We start from the raw sequence: 16,945 nt of genomic DNA on the forward strand, positions 1-16,945 counted from the left end.
TTGTTTTCCTAGAACGGTAACCAATTCCTCAAAGGAACTTAATAAATGATAATGATGACCGTGAAAATATATGAATGAATGAATGAACTACTGGGTTTCAATTGTTCTTTCAAGGACTTTCAGGAAGCAGGGAAGGAGAGAGGTGGGTGTAGACAGAAATGGAAGCAGAGGTAATGAACAAGGTGGCATAAATTAGCTTATTGGATCACCAGCTGTATTTATTTATTTATTTATTTATTTGTGATTCGCGGGCCTCTCACCGTTGTGGCCTCTCCCACTGTGGAGCACAGGCTCCCGACGCACAGGCTCAGCGGCCACGGCTCACGGGCTCAGCATGTGGGATGCTCCCGGACCGGGGCACGAACCCACGTCCCTGCATCGGCAGGCGGACTCCCAACCACTGCGCCACCAGGGAAGCCCTGTATTTATTTTTTATTGAAGTATAGTTGATTTACAATGATGTGTTAGATTCAGGTGTACAGCGAAGTGATTCAGTTATACATATACATGTATCTATTTTTTTCAGTTTCTTTTCCCTTATAGGTTATTACAAAATGTTGAGTAGAGTTCCCTGTGCTGTACGGTAGTCCTTGTTATTTATCTGTTTTATATATAATAGTGTGCATACGTTAACCCAAACTCCTAATTTATCCTCCCCCTCCTTCCCCTTGGCTAACCGTAAGTTTGTTTTCTGTCTGTGGGTCTATTTCTGTTTTGTACATAAGTTCATTTGTACATTGGCTGTATTTAAACGAAAGGGCCAAGTAGGTTTTATTTGGCGGATTCTGGCCAGCAGTTTAGCACTGGGGAGCTGCCTGGGGAACCCCAGGCCAGGTAAGAAGCAGCAGTGAGCAGATCCCAGCCTGGACGTAGGGAGGGACTATACCCGGCCCCTGGAAGGCCTGTGCATTCTGAACTGACGAGGGGTAGAAAAGTGATCAAAATTGCCACTTCACAATTTTCCCTTGAGCCTTTTTGTGGAGTAACAGCTTTCTAGGCCTAAAGGGAACTCCCTGAAATTGAAAAACCTGGGCGCTTCCGAGGAGAGGAGCTGTTTCAATAGTGTGGTCAGGGCGCCGCCTAGTGGACCTATATAAAATGAACAGAGAATCTTTCTTAATGCTCTCCCTCTTACCCATTTATTCAACTTCCTCTCTCTTCATCAATTTTTGTACCTGTATTAGTTTTATATTGATGTGTAACAAACTATGACAAAAGTAAAGGCTTAAAACAGCACAAACATTATCTTATAGTCCTACAGGTTAGAAATTCAAAATGAGACTCATTAGGCTAAAATCAAGGAGTTGAATGGGCTGCATTCCTTCTGGAGTCTGGAGGCTCTCTGGGGAATCCCTTTCCCTGACTTTTCTACTTTCTAGAGGCCTCCGCATTCCTTGGCTCGTGGCCCCTTCCTCCATCTCCAAAGCCAGCAATGTTGAATCCTTATGACCCTTCTGTTGTCTTGTTTCTGTCTGACTCTGACCCCAGCTGGAAAAAGTTCTCCTCTTTTAAGGATTTGTTTGAGTTGGTAGGGCCTAGCCGAATAATCCAGGATAATCTTCCTGTCTCAAGATTCTTAGCCTTCATCACATCTGTGAAGTCTCTTTTGTCATGGAAGGTACCATATTCACAGGGTCCAGGAATTAGGATTGGACACATATGACCAGCCCTTACTCTACCTACACCTCCATCCTGGCAGCGTTGTCTGTCATATTCCTTGTGCTAAAGGATGAGTAAAATACTCCTTACCTCATGGAGCTCACAGTCTACTGAGCAAAGCAACCCTGTAAACACATGGCATCGCGGTACCTTTCAGATGCACCAGTCACTATGCGAGCACTGAGGAAGGAGCTTCAGCTCTGCCAAAGCCGTTAGAGACAATTTCCCAGATAGGATGGTATTTCAGCTGAGATGGATTAGGAGTAGCATTACTGAATGACTTATCCAGGATTAGAGCCTACTCTATCCACTGTTGGTTTTGTTTGTTTGTTTGTTTTTGGCCGTACAGCATGTAGGATCTTAGTTCCCCAACCAGGGATCGAACCTGCATCCCCTGCACTGGAAATGTGAGGTTTTAACCACTGGACTGCCAGGGAAGTCCCTATCCACTGTTTAGAGACCATTTTCCTATTTGCTTTCTGGAGGAGAGGGAATGGTATTAAAAGGGTAGGGGATGCTTAAATGTCCACAGAAAAGTGTCATTCCTAGGAGGTACAGGAGCTATGGGAAATGTAAGTTTCAACTTTCTTAAATGATGTTTATCCTTAGAAACCTTTATTCAGATGAAATTTTACCTGGATAAGCAAAACAACTGAAAATAGAGCTTCCCTAAATAACGACCACCCTTGGCTTAAATGACTGGGTGGGGCAAGAGGGAGCCATTAGGGGTGCTGCAATTTCTTTATATCTTGATCTAGAGGGTGGTTCCCCATGTGCATACATATGTAAAATGACTGCATATAAAGCCTGCTTTGGACCCCCGGACAACACTGTGGAACCCTTTGGTCTGGAACATGGTTTGAGGTCCACCAGCCTGTTTTGAAACATAAACTTTTGAGAAGGTACCCTGTGCAGGGTAAGAAATGGGTCCACATTAAGTGCAGATCCAAGTTCTTTGATATGATCAAGTCTGGAAGGGAGAACACAGTCCAATCTCTCCATTCCTTCTTAAGTAAACTTCTCAGTAAAATACCATATACATACAGAATAGTGAATAAACCCTAAACGAACATGGCCATGAATCCACTATTGAAATCAAGAAACAGAGCATAACACACACTACCCCCCATCCATGTCCCTGCCCCGGTGCCGTCACCCCTTCCCCCCAGGGACAACCACTGACTTCTAACCCCATAAATTAGCTTTGCCTGGTTTTGAACTTTATATAAATGGACTCTTACAGAATGTATTCTTTTCCATTTGGTTTTTTTTTTCTTTCAACATTATGTTTTGAGATTATCTATGTTGTTGAGGATAAGAGTAGTTCATTTATGCTGAATGCTGCATAATATTTCCTGTGTAAGAATGCCGCTATTTATCTGTTCTACTAATGATTTATACCTGGATTGTTTTCAACTTTTCCACCCCCCCGAAACCTAGCGATCAGCGAGCAAGTTAAAGAATATATATATATATATATATATATATATATATATATATATATATATATATATTTATATATAAACTGAATCACTTTGCTGGATACCTGAACCTAACACAGCATTGTAAATCAACTACACTTCAATTAAAAAAAAAAAAAAAAAAGAAAAAGAGCAGGTGGGCCTGGAAGCTGGGTCTGGCATCAGACTTCCACAGCACCCTCAGGCCACACGAACACAATTTACTAACCTAAGGTATGTCCCCACCTGTGGGTGTGAGTACCCAGCCCTCCCCAACCAGGCTAAGAGCCTCTCAAGGACCAGATGAATCTCTCAAGCACCTACAGACGCTCACAGGTGTCTGTGGAAGGAAGGCCTGTTCCCCACTGCTTCCCACGACAGGCTTAGGACCCCTTGTCCTCCCAAAATTCTCCTGCCAATTTGCAGAAAACATTCAAAAGGAATCTAAGTTTCTGTTGTTATAATGCAAGAGGGCCCAGAAGAGGGAGGACCCAAAGATGTGTTCAGTCCCTTGCATCTCAGCGTGAATATTTTTTTAAATTTATTTTATTGAAGTATAGTTGATTTACAATGTTGTGTTAGTTTCTGGTGTACAGCAAAGTGGTTCAGCTTTATATATATATATATATATATATATATATATATATATATATATATATATATATATATTCTTTTTCATATTCTTTTCCATTATGGTTCATCACAGGATATTGAATATAGTTCCCTGTGCTATACAGTAGGACCTTGTTGTTTATCCATTCTATATATAATAGTTTGCATCTGCTAATCCCAAACTCACAGTCCATTCCTCCCCCACCCCACCTTGGCAAACACAAGTCTGTTGTCTATGTCTGTGAGTCTGTTTCTGTTTCGTAGATAAGTTCATTTGTGTCATATTTTAGATTCCATATATAAGTGATATCATATGGCTTTTGTCTTTCTCTTTCTGACTTGCTTCACTTAGTATGATAATCTCTAGGTCCATCCATGTTGCTGCAAATGGCATTATTTCATTCTTTTTTTATGGCTGAGCGATATTCCACCGTGTACATACACCACCTCTTCTTCATTCATCTGTCAATGGACATTTAGGTTGTTTCCATATCTTGACTATTGTGAATAGTCTCAGTGTGAATATTTATCAGAGATGCCTCCTCCCTACAAACAGTTCCCTGAGACCCTCTGCAGAGGCTTTCAGCTTCAGCCTTTGCTAGAATCTAGACCCCGGTGTGCCCCAGGGCAGCCACTCTGCTGTCAGACATCCCCTCACTGGTAAAATGAGCCACATCTCTGCCTGGACAGGCAACCTGATCTGGGCAATGCCCATCTCTACTGCTTCATCAACCATCCCCGTGGGGAGAGTAAGAGGCTCACAGTGGAGACCATCTAGGGCAGTGGTTCCCAACCTTGAGTCTTTGGTCTTTAAGCAGCGTAATCTTTTGTTGAAACAAGATTTTGTGGAACGTTTTAGGGAAACCCCCAACTTTGCCCACCCATCTGCATGGATTGCCTAGAACTTTGGGATGCACAGGTGCAAATCTCTGCTTTAGACCAAACAAAGATGTTAGCCAAAGCCTGGAGAGTGACCGAGGCTCCTATGGATGGTACCATAATTATTCTTTGCGTTAAAGCTTGGGACACATTCGAGGGCTGGACCAGAAGAATGTGTTATGCCTTATGTAACTATACTGAAAAGAAAAGATGCAGAGAGCTTAATTCCAGATGACCTTGTTAACAAGTTTGCCCATCAGATTCCCACTGGAGGAGATTAGTGAAATTCCCCTACTTGGATCTACAGAGAAGTTCAAGATCTTCCACTCTCCAGAAGGGTGAAGGCAGGATGTAGGCCTTGTTAGGAGGAAGAGGAGTGCTCCCCTCTGATTCTGAGGGAGCCAAGAGCTTCCTTGGACCCAGAGCCTCTTCTGAGCTGTGGGGAGGTTGGGCTGCCCCCTGCTGGCTGGGCTACCACAGAGCACTCTGGGTTTCCCCCAAACAAGAAAGGAGCTGGAAGTGATGAGGTGCATGCTCTTTGCAGCCCCAAAGCTTCAAGCTAAGTCTGGAAATTAATTCCAACAAATTGTCAGGAAGGACCCTTTCACTCTTGGTTCACTGCAAAGTGCATGGATTACAACAGTCCTCACAGAGCAGGCCACACACAGCTGTGGGACAAAGGAGGGGCCGTGGGTGAAGTGTTTCTAAACGCAGGCCTTTTCTAGTGCACATCAGGAATCAACCTTGGAAGATACCTCTGGGTATAACACGGTTTGGTGCACCCATCACTTATTCGTAATGGAAATTAACTTAAGAGCTATAAAACAAAAAGATTTATTGGCTGGGGCAGGGAGTGAAAGTAAGGAAAGGGCTATTTAAATACCAGCTTTACTTCTTTTACTTAGAAATCCACCTGTTCTTTTTAAACGATTAAGTTTTTAACTTGCTTTTGCTTTGTAAGTTGCTATTACTAACTGCTATGTTTGAATGCACTAAAAACATATACATATAATTTTTTTTTTTTTTTCGGTATGCGGGCCTCTCACTGTTGTGGCCTCTCCCGCTGTGGAGCACAGGCTCCGGACGTGCAGGCACAGCGGCCATGGCTCACGGGCCCAGCCGCTCCGCGGCATGTGGGATCTTCCTGGACCGGGGCACGAACCCGTGTCCTCTGCATCGGCAGGCGGACTCTCAACCACTGCGCCACCAGGGAAGCCCAAAGTATATATATATAATTTTTAAAGAGCTTTATGAGAAATTCTGAACTGCCAGTAGATGAGGACCCTCCTCTTACATTCTCATTCTGAGGGCATCTGCCTCTCTCCTCCACAGGAAAGGGCTTTTAGCCGAAATGGATGGGAGGGAGGGAGGGAGGAGGGGAAGAAGAAATAAAAATAAAGAAGTATGGGCTTCCCTGGTGGCGCAGTGGTTGAGAGTCCGCCTGCCAATGCAGGGGACACGGGTTCGTGCCTCGGTCCAGGAAGACCCCACATGCCACGGAGCGGCTGGGCCTGTGAGCCATGGCCGCTGTGCCTGCGCGTCCGGAGCCTGTGCTTCGCAACGGGAGAGGCCACAACAGTGAGAGGCCCACGTACCGCAAAAAAAAAAAAAAAGAAGTATATGTGTATATTTATCTATGTCTTTATGTAGATGGGTCACAGCAACAAATATTAACTGAGTACACACTGTATGTTGGGATCTATAACAGATACTAAAGATGCAAACCTGGATAGAAGAGCCAGCAATCAGCCTGGAGGAGCTTGGAGTCCCGTGAAGGAGAAGGTTTGTAAAAATACAGCGGCTACACTACATACTCCTGCTGTAACTGAAGCAAGTGCTCCATGTTGAGGGAATGTGGAGAGAGGAGTGGCTCGGCCTGGATAAATCAGAGAAGACTTCATGAAAGAAGAGGGTAGAGAAGCAGAATACGCCATCCCAAAACATGTCACTTGGCATATTGATTTTTTTTGTTTTATGTGGATCATTTTTAAAGTCTCTAGTGAATTTGTTACAACATTGCTCCTGTTTTATGTCTTGTTTTTTTGGCTGTGAGGCATGTGGGATCTTAGCTCCCCGACCAGGGATCGAACCCCCAACCCCCTGCACTGGAAGGTGGAGTCTTAACCACTGAACCGCCAGGGAAGTCCTTGATTATTTTGAGTTAAAGTTACTTGAGAAACAGCTGGTGTCAAAAGGACACTCTGACCCTCCTTTGTCCCCCTGAAAGCCACCCTCCCTGTACCAGGAAAATAGAAGGCACTTGTATCACCAGAGACAGAGAATTTAGGGCTGAGAAGACTGTGTAAATAAACACTGTCACTCCCTCACTAATTTACTACCCCAAGACCAAACTTCTTTGTCTTGTCAATTCTTCACAAATGTATTGTTTCTTTGTCCAAAAGGTGTAAACGCTGCCTGATTTGGTCACCTCTTTGAGCCTCATATTTTTCTGGACTCCCATGCTTACAAAATCAAATTTGTTTTTCTCCTGTTCATCTGTCTTATGTCAATTTCATTATTAAGTTAGCCAAAGAAATGAGAAGCAGGGAGGGGAAAACTTTTATGCCCCTACAAGAGACATTTGAGCTAGATCTTGAAGCATGAAAACAAGTTCTCTATCTGGTGTAAGGGGACACTCATTCCTGTCTGAAAGAACAGTGCAGGCTAAGTGTGGAGGGCAAGGATGAGGGCAGCTGGCCCAGGAGGATTACACAGCCAGGGAGGACAGGAGAGGCTGCCATTCTCTCTCCTCCCCTTGGCAGAAGCCATCAGCACAGACAGGAATGCCAGCTCAGGGGCATCCCAGTTCCCTGGACCAGAGCCCAGCTTCCCTTGATCTCCCTGGGTGTTAAATCTTCTCCCGAAGAAAATACATAGCTTGTTAAGGATTAGAGCTGTCCCACATCAGAATGACTGCACAGGTGGTAGTGAGGTCCCCATGAGAGGAGGTATGGAACAAAAGGGACCCCTTGTCTAGGCTGTGGTGGAAGAGAGGTGGGAGGAGGAGGAGGTCTCTGCCACAACTAAGGGTCTGTGATTCTTTAACGAAAGTGGAAGTTCCTTCTCTACTGTGGGGATTGGAAAAACAGGCCCAGAGAGGTTGTGTGATCTGTCCCAGGTCACACAGGTCTGGTCTCCTCAACTGGATTTTGAGATATCTGAGAGCAGAGGCTGGCTCTTTTCTTTGCACTCTCTTTGCCATCTTTGGTAAAGACACTAGCACTGGACGCCAGCTGGATGACACATGCGTGTGACTCACAGGCTCTGCTTCAGCCCTGTTAGGCAGGGCCCTGAACAAACGCAAGCATATGAAGTGTTTGTGCGGACACTGAGCAGGGCACTGAGTAGGGTCCTGACTTCACACCTGCAGACAGAAGGTCACTGCTAGAAATATTTCACGTGTTTATGTTCATCAGGTTCCTTGCTTTGTATCAACACTGGCTGATCAGATGGGTCAGGCTGAGCCAGCTTTCCCTCTGCCGAGCTGGATTTATTGTGACCAGTCAAGGGTTTTATGGAGACTGGCTCAGCCTTCAAATGTGTCAGTTTTCCTCCTTCCTGGTCCTTGCATCCTAAAGCAAGATTCAGATGCTCAGATGCCTGCTCCTCTGGGTTAAAATCCAGCACCCACAAGACCCAGCTAAACTCACCAACATGTTCTGGAAAGGAGAGTTTTCCAAAGTTCTCGGGGCCCGAGACATGTCCGTGAGCAGTTCCATTACCACTTGGGCACACTTTGGAGCACTCAGTGTGACTTCCCACACGTGACCCTATTTGGTCCCATGGCTCTGGCTCAGGTGTTAGTCACACCCCCAGCATCCAGAAAGAAAACCCAGACCCTGAAGCTTGGAGCCTTTACCACACATGCCAGATGGTCTGTTGAGCAAGGCTGTCCCTTTGGAAAGGGGTGAGCAGGGCACTTAGGGGCTGGGATCCAGAGACACGAGTTGTGGGATGAGGAAACTCCCGGGCAAGCAGACCCCGCTAGGATGCACTGGGCAGATGACAGCAGATCATGGGGACCAAAACCAAACTTTAGAGTTCACTTTGGCCACACTTGGGTGCTGGGCCCTAGATGGTAGATTGTCATAGTTGTAAGTGTTGAGAGTACAGTTCAGTGTGGGCCATGTCCTATCACGTGGGAGTGACCCGGCTCTAAGGGGTCCTGACCTGATGTTACCATCCTTGACCTGATGCCAGCAGAGCTGAGCCACGGACATGGGGCCACCCCAGGCAAGGCTGTCAGGGGAACAGAGGCCACAGGGCAGCCATAGGAGTATGAGCGGGCCCCTGGCAAGGTGATTAGGAAACAAATAAAACATGGAGATGAGTTTATAAAAACCACCCAAACAGACAGCACCTCATACTGGACTGAAAGTGTAACATCAAATGCTCTACAAGGGGATGTAACATGCCTGGATGATGGTTAAGAGTCCCACTCCATCTTCCTGTCTCTTCATCCTGTGTGACACAGCCAGGTCCATCTTTCCCACATGTTTTTTGACCTTGTAATTCTTTCTTTGATTTCTGGTGTCTGCAAAAGACAGGTCATAGACCCTGACCTGATGGCCACCGTCTTCTGTCATCTGACCTCTCACCACCTTTCCAGACTTGCTGTCCCCTCCTCCCTGCATTGTAGGTCCCCCCACCCCCCTCCAAGCTGACCTGCTCACTCACTGTCCCCCAAGCCAGCCTGACACATAAGACATGAGTCTTACACTCAATTGAATGGGATCCAGAGAGGTGAAGCCATCACCTCTCCTGGTCCCTAGGGGATCCAGACCAAGCCTTGATTTTGAAGCCCAGGCCTGTTCCCACTATTTTGCAGTTGTTTTAGAAAATCAACATGCCAGAACTAATCCGTTTTGAGGGTTTTAATACCCACAAAATGTGTCCATTACTCTTAATGAATAATCTCTGACCCTCACATCTTTTAATAAGCTCCTTTGCCCATGGCATTGAACACCATTTCAAGTCTGACCAAAGAGAAGAATTAAAGTTTTTTTAATGGAACAAAAATTATGTGAAGCAATGTCATCAACTGTAAGATAACATCCCATATTAGATTCACAGGACGTCATTGTATTTCATAAACAAAGCTACTCAACGAGCCATTTGTTTGAATGAAGATTTTTCTTCAATTTAGTCTTATGCCAAAGAAAGCTCTGCTGGTGACTGGTTCTCATGGCCATTTTAGGGATCCTTATTCTCCATTTCTCTGCAGCTTTTAAGTGATGCTAGCTGTAATGCTTCTGTTGTTTCTGAAGAGAGAGGCCGAGGCCAAAGCAAACTCATAACTTTCATCCAATGTGGTAAAACCTCCCAGGGATCTCTCCAACCAAAACTCCATGTCCCCCTTTGACTGCTGAGATTGATACTGACATGCACCTCCTCCCCCCACCCACCAAGTAACTGGCTGGTTTCAGTCACTCAGCATCTCTCTACTCAGACCCTAGAAAAGACAAAGCTGGATACAAAGAATTCCAGAATGGCAGGATTGGTAAAGACCAACCTCCCTGTTTCACAGATGAGGACGCTGGGACCCACAGTGCGGAAATGCCAGCTTGTAAGTGCTAGTGTTGACGAAAACTTAATCAACTGATCTAAGAAAGCAAAGGAAAATTTTATTTGTGCCAAGTTTGAGGATTATAACCCAGGAAGAGCGTCTCAGGAAGCTCTGAGAACTGTTCTGCCCGTTAGAAATCAAGGCACAATTTATATAAGTTTTTTGAGACAGAGAGCTGTACGTCAAATGACGTATTACTGACAGATTACATAATCCAGATCTAAGCACCCTCATGGTGGGTCACGTGACTCCTTACAAGATCAAGAAGGAATGTTACCTTTTAAGGAGTTGTCTTGTTGGTGCTACGAGAGGTTGAACAGGTATTCCGGCCCTGCCCATGGGGGAGGTTTAGTTGATGCATAATGCGGATACACAGTGCATAGTGGGTGGGAGAGAGGAGGTCAAAGAGCAGAGAAGATTTTTTGTTTAAATGTCTTGTCATAAAAATATGAATTTTAGGGCTTCCCTGGTGGCGCAGTGGTTGAGAGTCCTCCTGCCGATGCAGGGGATGCAGGTTCGTGCCCCGGTCCGGGAAGATCCCACATGCCGTGAAGCGGCTGGGCCCGTAAGCCATGGCCGCTGAGCCTGCGCATCCGGAGCCTGTGCTCCGCAACGGGAGAGGCCACAACAGTGAGAGGCCCACGTACCGCAAAAAAAAAATATGACTTTTATTTCACACTAGCAATGGGAATTCCACTCCAAGTTCCACTCAATCAAGATTTTCTAAGCTTATGTACCATGGAAATTTACAAGAGGATCAAAAAGTGTGCAGCATGGAAGGATCCTTGAGGAGCCCACAGTCTGGCTTGGGGAGATACCATTCATACACTCAGAATAGTAAAGATGAACACAAGACTGTGTAGACAACAATCCAGGCAAGTGATGCAGCCATGAGGCCCACAGGACATCAGAGGTAGAAAGGGTCAGTCACCCTTGTAGAGGTTTGAGTAGGGCAAGGAAAGTCTCTACCCCACCGACGCCAGATATGCGGCAAGTTCAGTACCAAAGTAAGCTCTTAAGTTGCAGACATTAGCCTCTTGAGCAGCTGTGCTGGTCCTCTGAGGTCTCTACCTCCTGCAGGCTCTGTGCCACAAATCTGGAACTCACTCACATGTGCACAGCTGTATAGGGGTCTTCATTGTCTCTGTGGGTGCCTGGGCTTAAAAAGTGCCTGGCACTTAGTAAAGGCACAGTAAATGTCAGCTACTTTTCTTTGTAGTTTTTAAATGTTTATTTTTTTAAAATTCTCTTATAGATTTGCCCAATACTAACCAGATATTAGGCCACGCTTCTTGCACTGGAGTCAGCCATTAGCAGTCACTTTGAGGGAAGTCAGGAACACAAACTGGCAAACAACTTTCTAGGACTGCCTTTGGAAGAAAACAGAGCCCCAAGAAAACAGACTCCTCATTCACTTACTTCGGAGCTGAGAGGACATCAGAAGCAGGGTAAGTGAGAGGTTTCAATAAAAGAAGATAAGGGTGTGGACGACTTCAAAGGGAAAAGGGAGAACAGAATGTAGAAATTAAACTTCACTTAACATTGTGCGTACACTTTATGTAACGTTGTGTGCGCATAAGGTCCACAATAATTAGTAAACCGTAACTGCTCAGTGAGTCAGTCACCCGCCTCAGGTCTCACAGGAATTTGGCTTTAGGCAGTTTAGGGTCTAAGCAATTTAGTGTGGACTCTACTGCCCTCTTCTGGAAAGAATGGGAAATTGACCATTCTTCTTTTTTTTTTTTGAATAAATTTATTTATTTATTGGCTGTGTTGGGGCTTCGTTGCTGCACACGGGCTTTCTCTAGTTGCGGCGAGCGGGGGCTACTATTCCTTGTGGTGCGCGGGCTTCTCATTGCAGTGGCTTCTCTTGCTGCAGAGCACGGGCTATAGGAGCGAGGGCTTCAGTAGTTGTGGCTTATGGGCTCTAGAGTGCAGGCTCAGTCGTTGTGGCGCACGGGCTTAGTTGCTCCGTGGCACGTGCGATCTTCCCGGACCAGGGATCGAACCCGTGTCCCCTGCAATGGCAGGCAGATTCTTAACCACTGAGTCACCAGAGAAGTCCCGACCATTACTCTTGATGGTGTGAGTCGGTCAAAAATACTGGAAACCTGAGGCCACTTTCACTGTGGAAATTGAGACAGAATTTGGTAGGTGTCTTGGGAGGGAGGAGAAGCAGGGTGGGAGCAAATAAAGGTGATGTACCATATTTCTCAAAATATGCAGAAAAGTTTCTACAGCCCATTCCAACTTTAGTAATAATTCACTGCTGCGAAAAAGCGCCCTATATTAAGTTTTGTTCATGAGCAGAAGGTGTTTGTTGAGATATTAGTTTCTGGAGGAAAAAGCTCAGACTTTGGAAGCAGACCAACATGAATTTAAATCTGGACTCTGCTGCTTGCTCTGTGAGAAAGTGACTATGTGAGCTCAAACTGATTATTTAACCTCTCAGCCTCGTTTTTTTCCACATAAAATGGGGACAGTAATGCCTAACCCAGGAAGATGAAGTGAGATGCCATATTTGAAAGGTCCAATATGTCATAAATTTCCCTTCAAGAAATTTACTTGAAGGGGGAGGGGCAAGATAGGGGTAAAAGATTAAGAGATACACACTACTATGTATAAAATAAATAAGCAACAAGGATATATTGTACAGCACAGGGAAATATAGTTACTGTTTTGTAATAAGCTTAAATGGAGTATAATCTGTAAAAATGTTGAATCACCATGTTGTACACCTAAAACTAATATAATATTGTAAATCAATTATACTTCAATTAAGAAAAGAAACAAAAGGAAATTTATTTGAAGAAAATGATAAAATCATAATGAGAAAAATAAAGAGAAATCGGAGTAAATGGAGAAATATATATGCAGTTCAAGAACAGACAAAAACAATTGATGGGAATAGAAGTCAGGATAGTATTTACCTTTGGACGGAGGGTCGGTATTGGTTGAAGAGGGACAGCCTTCTGGGGCGATGGAAGTGTTCTATATTTTTATCTGAGTGTCAGTTACACACACATACATAAATTTATCCAGCATAGGAGAGGGTGTGGAAAAAAAGGAACCCTCCTACACTGTTGGTGGGAATGTAATTTGGTACAACCACTATGGAAAACAGTGTGGAGCTTCCTCAAAAAACTAAAAACAGAGTAAACATATGATCCTGCAGTCCCACTCCTGGGCATATATCTGGACAAAACTATAATTCAAAAAGATATACACACCCCAATGTTCATAGCAGCACTATTTACAATAGCTAAGACATGGAAGCAACCTAAGTATCCATCAACAGATGAATGGATAGAGAAGATGTGGTATATATACACACACACACACACACACACACACACACACACACACACAATGGAATGTTACTCAGCCATAAGAATGAAATAATGCCATTTGCAGCAGCATGGATGGACCTAGAGGTTATCATAGTAAGTGAAGTAAGTCAGACAGAGAAAGACAAATACCATATGATATTACTTATATGTAGTATCTAAAATATGACACAAATGAACTTATCTACAAAACAGAAACAAATTCACAGGCATAGAGAACAGACTTGTGGTTCCCAAGAGGGAGGAGAGGTCGGGGAGAGATGGATTGTGAGTTTGGAATTAGCAGATACAAACTATTATATACAGAATGGATGGACAACAAGGTGCTATCCTACTGTATAGCACAGGGGACTATATCCATTATCCTGTAATAAACCATAATGGAAAATAATATGTGTACATATATGCATAACTGAATCACTTTGCTGTACAACAGAAACTAAAACAACATTGTAAATCAACTCTTATACTTCAGTAAAAACTAAATTAAAAAAACAAATAAATAAAATGAAAAGCTCTCAGAATAAATAAGTAAATAAATAAATAAATAAATTTATCCAGCATGCCCTTATTAGTACATGGCCAGGCCACTCGAGATAGCTGTTCTCTTGCTCTCTATACACCCCCTACTCGACCAGTGCCTACTTCACCTATACCCTACTAACATAACTGAACTTCCTACATACTTGTTCCAGGCCCCAGCTAGTGATTGTTCTTATCAAAGAGGTGGTGAGGGCCCTGCCCTTCTGCTGGTTTCCCTGGTAACTGATAAGCCAACCTGACATTAATTCCCCCCATAACTGGTAATTTCTCTCTCCCTCTGGTGGTGAAGACTGTCGTCATATCCTACCCGCCGTCCCCTGCACACGGTGGGGTGTGCAGGATCTTGCTCCAAGACCTTGCTTCAGACATGTAAACTCCCCCATCCATTAAACCACCTCTATTGCTGACTCCGGGCTCTTTCTTTGGTCCTAAAGCTGGGCAAGAGCGGGCCTTGTAGGCCTGCAGGGGGCAGCCTAACAGTACACTTTACTTTATATGTAACATACATAACTTTTAAAAAGGAAGGAGGAGGGGGAGGAAGAAGAAGTGGGGGAGAAGAAGTAGGAGAAGGAGAAGAAAAGAGAAAAAAAGAATGGAAAGGAAAAGGAAACAATGACTAAGAAAACTGCAGTGGTGGGTGGGGGAAATTAGAACTCCACTCAAGACAGTGATCTGAGCATTTTTACTCTGCCCCACCCCACCCCTCCTAAGGGCCCATTAAATGGCTTGTATCAGTCCTGGAACCTATGGGAAGAGACATCCACATGCAGAGACTATGAGGAATTTCTGCTGGTACTGACGTAAGGAGATAGAGCAGAGGTAGACTAACCTGTGATTCAACCAGGTGAAAGGAAAGCCTGGGGGGAGTGGATATAAGTGATTTCCATAAGAAACCCCTTGGCTCAGAGTGTCAGTGGCTGGAGGCCAAGATGGACCAAGGGGCAGCCAGAGTAGAGTTGGATGTGTAAGATCTGCGGCTACCATAATTTCTGGCAAGCGCTCTGGATGCAGGGGTCAACACAGAGTGGTGACACCCCCACATCATTCACCCACAGCCTTGCATGCCAGGCATATTATGCATGCCAAAAACAAGTTCAGCCATGGTTCTGCCTCAGTTAATTGCTAACAGGAAGAGTCAGGACAATTCCAGAAATAAAGGACTTAATTTCAGACTACTCCAGCAAATACGAAAAATAAATGCAGGCACACAGACCAAACTGTTCCAAACCTGTCTCAACTGTGGCTCTTTTCAATGTCTTTACAAGCAAATATAAACTATGAGTAATTTTTCCCCCTATCTTTCTTTAAATGAGCTGGAAAGATTTTTAATTCATGTAAGCTCCTATAGCTACCCTATGAAAGGATTCAGAAGGAAAGATTTGGGAAAAGTAGTTGATAGTACATAAGATAGCAAGAATTTTTTGGAAACTGTTAAGATGAAAATGTTGGATAAATACAGATGGCAAAAAGGCACACAAAAATATGCTCAACATCACTAATCATCAGAGAAATGCAAATTAAAATCATGAGAGATCACCTCACACCTGTCATATGGCTAACATCAAAAGACCCCAAGTGTTGGCAAAGATGTGGAGAAAAAGGAACCCTCCTACACTCTTGGTGGGAATGTAAATTGGTACAGCCACTACGGAAAACAGTATGGAAGTTCCTTAAAAAACTAAAAATAGAACTACCATGTGATCCAGCAGTTCCACTCCTAGGTATATATCTAAAGGAAAGGAAAACCCTAATTGGAAAAAATACGTGCACCTCAATGTTCATAGCAGCATTATTTACAATAGCCAAGATATGAAAGCAGCCTAAGTGCCCAACAACAGATGAATGGATAAAGAAGATGTAGTATAAATATACAATGGAATACTCCTCAGCCACAAAAAAAAAATTTTTTTTTGCCGTTTGCAATAACATGGATAGACCTGGAGGGTATTATGCTAAGTGAAGTAAGTCAGACAGAGAAAGACAAATACTGTATGTTATCACTTATATATGAACTCTAAAAAAGAGAAAGACAAATACTGTGTGTTATCACTTATATGTGAACTCTAAAAAATAAAACAAATTAGTGAATATAACAAAAAAGAGACAGACTCACAGATATAGAGAACAAACTAGTGGTTACCAGTGGGGAGAGGGAAGGGAGGAGGGTCAATATAGAGGGAGAGGATTGAGAGGTACAAACTACTATGTATAAAACAAATAAGCTAAGCTGTGTACAACACAGGGAATACAGCCAATATTTTATAATAATTATAAGTGGAGTGCAATCTATAAAAATTTTGAATCACTATATTGTTACACCTGAAACTAATATAATACTGTAAATCTACTATAACTCAATTAAAAAAAAACTCAGTTAATGCTGGCAGATACCACTTTACCCAAGTGATCAAGGTTAAAATTACCAATAATAAGAGATATCACATATTCCCTGATGTGATGCATTGGGAAGAGCACAGGGGAACCATATCCTAGTATCTTTTCGAATTATGGTTTTCTCCAGATATAGGCCCAGGATTGGGGTTGTGATGACATGCTATGCTCAGATATTAGTAGTCAGAGAGGCTTTATCTATCTGTTGGAGGACTTGAGAAGAATGAGAGCAATCTGTAAAACTAAGCAAGCAAAGTAGGCATTATCAACTGTAGGAAAAACAAAACGTTGTAGAAAAAAGGAATGAAATCAGAATACCATCCTTGGTTCAGCAGCGAGTAATGCTAATTTGATCATAAAATGAAAACACTTCTTATTAATTTAATATATTGTGAGGTTAGAGGGCAAGGAAGGAGTATGTTTTGGTAAAAATACCAAATCCCCGGGCTTCCCTGGTGGCGCAGTGGTTGAGAGCCCGCCTGCTGATG

This window comes from Mesoplodon densirostris, chromosome 6 (assembly GCF_025265405.1).
Source record: "Mesoplodon densirostris isolate mMesDen1 chromosome 6, mMesDen1 primary haplotype, whole genome shotgun sequence".
Lineage (NCBI taxonomy): Eukaryota > Metazoa > Chordata > Mammalia > Artiodactyla > Ziphiidae > Mesoplodon > Mesoplodon densirostris.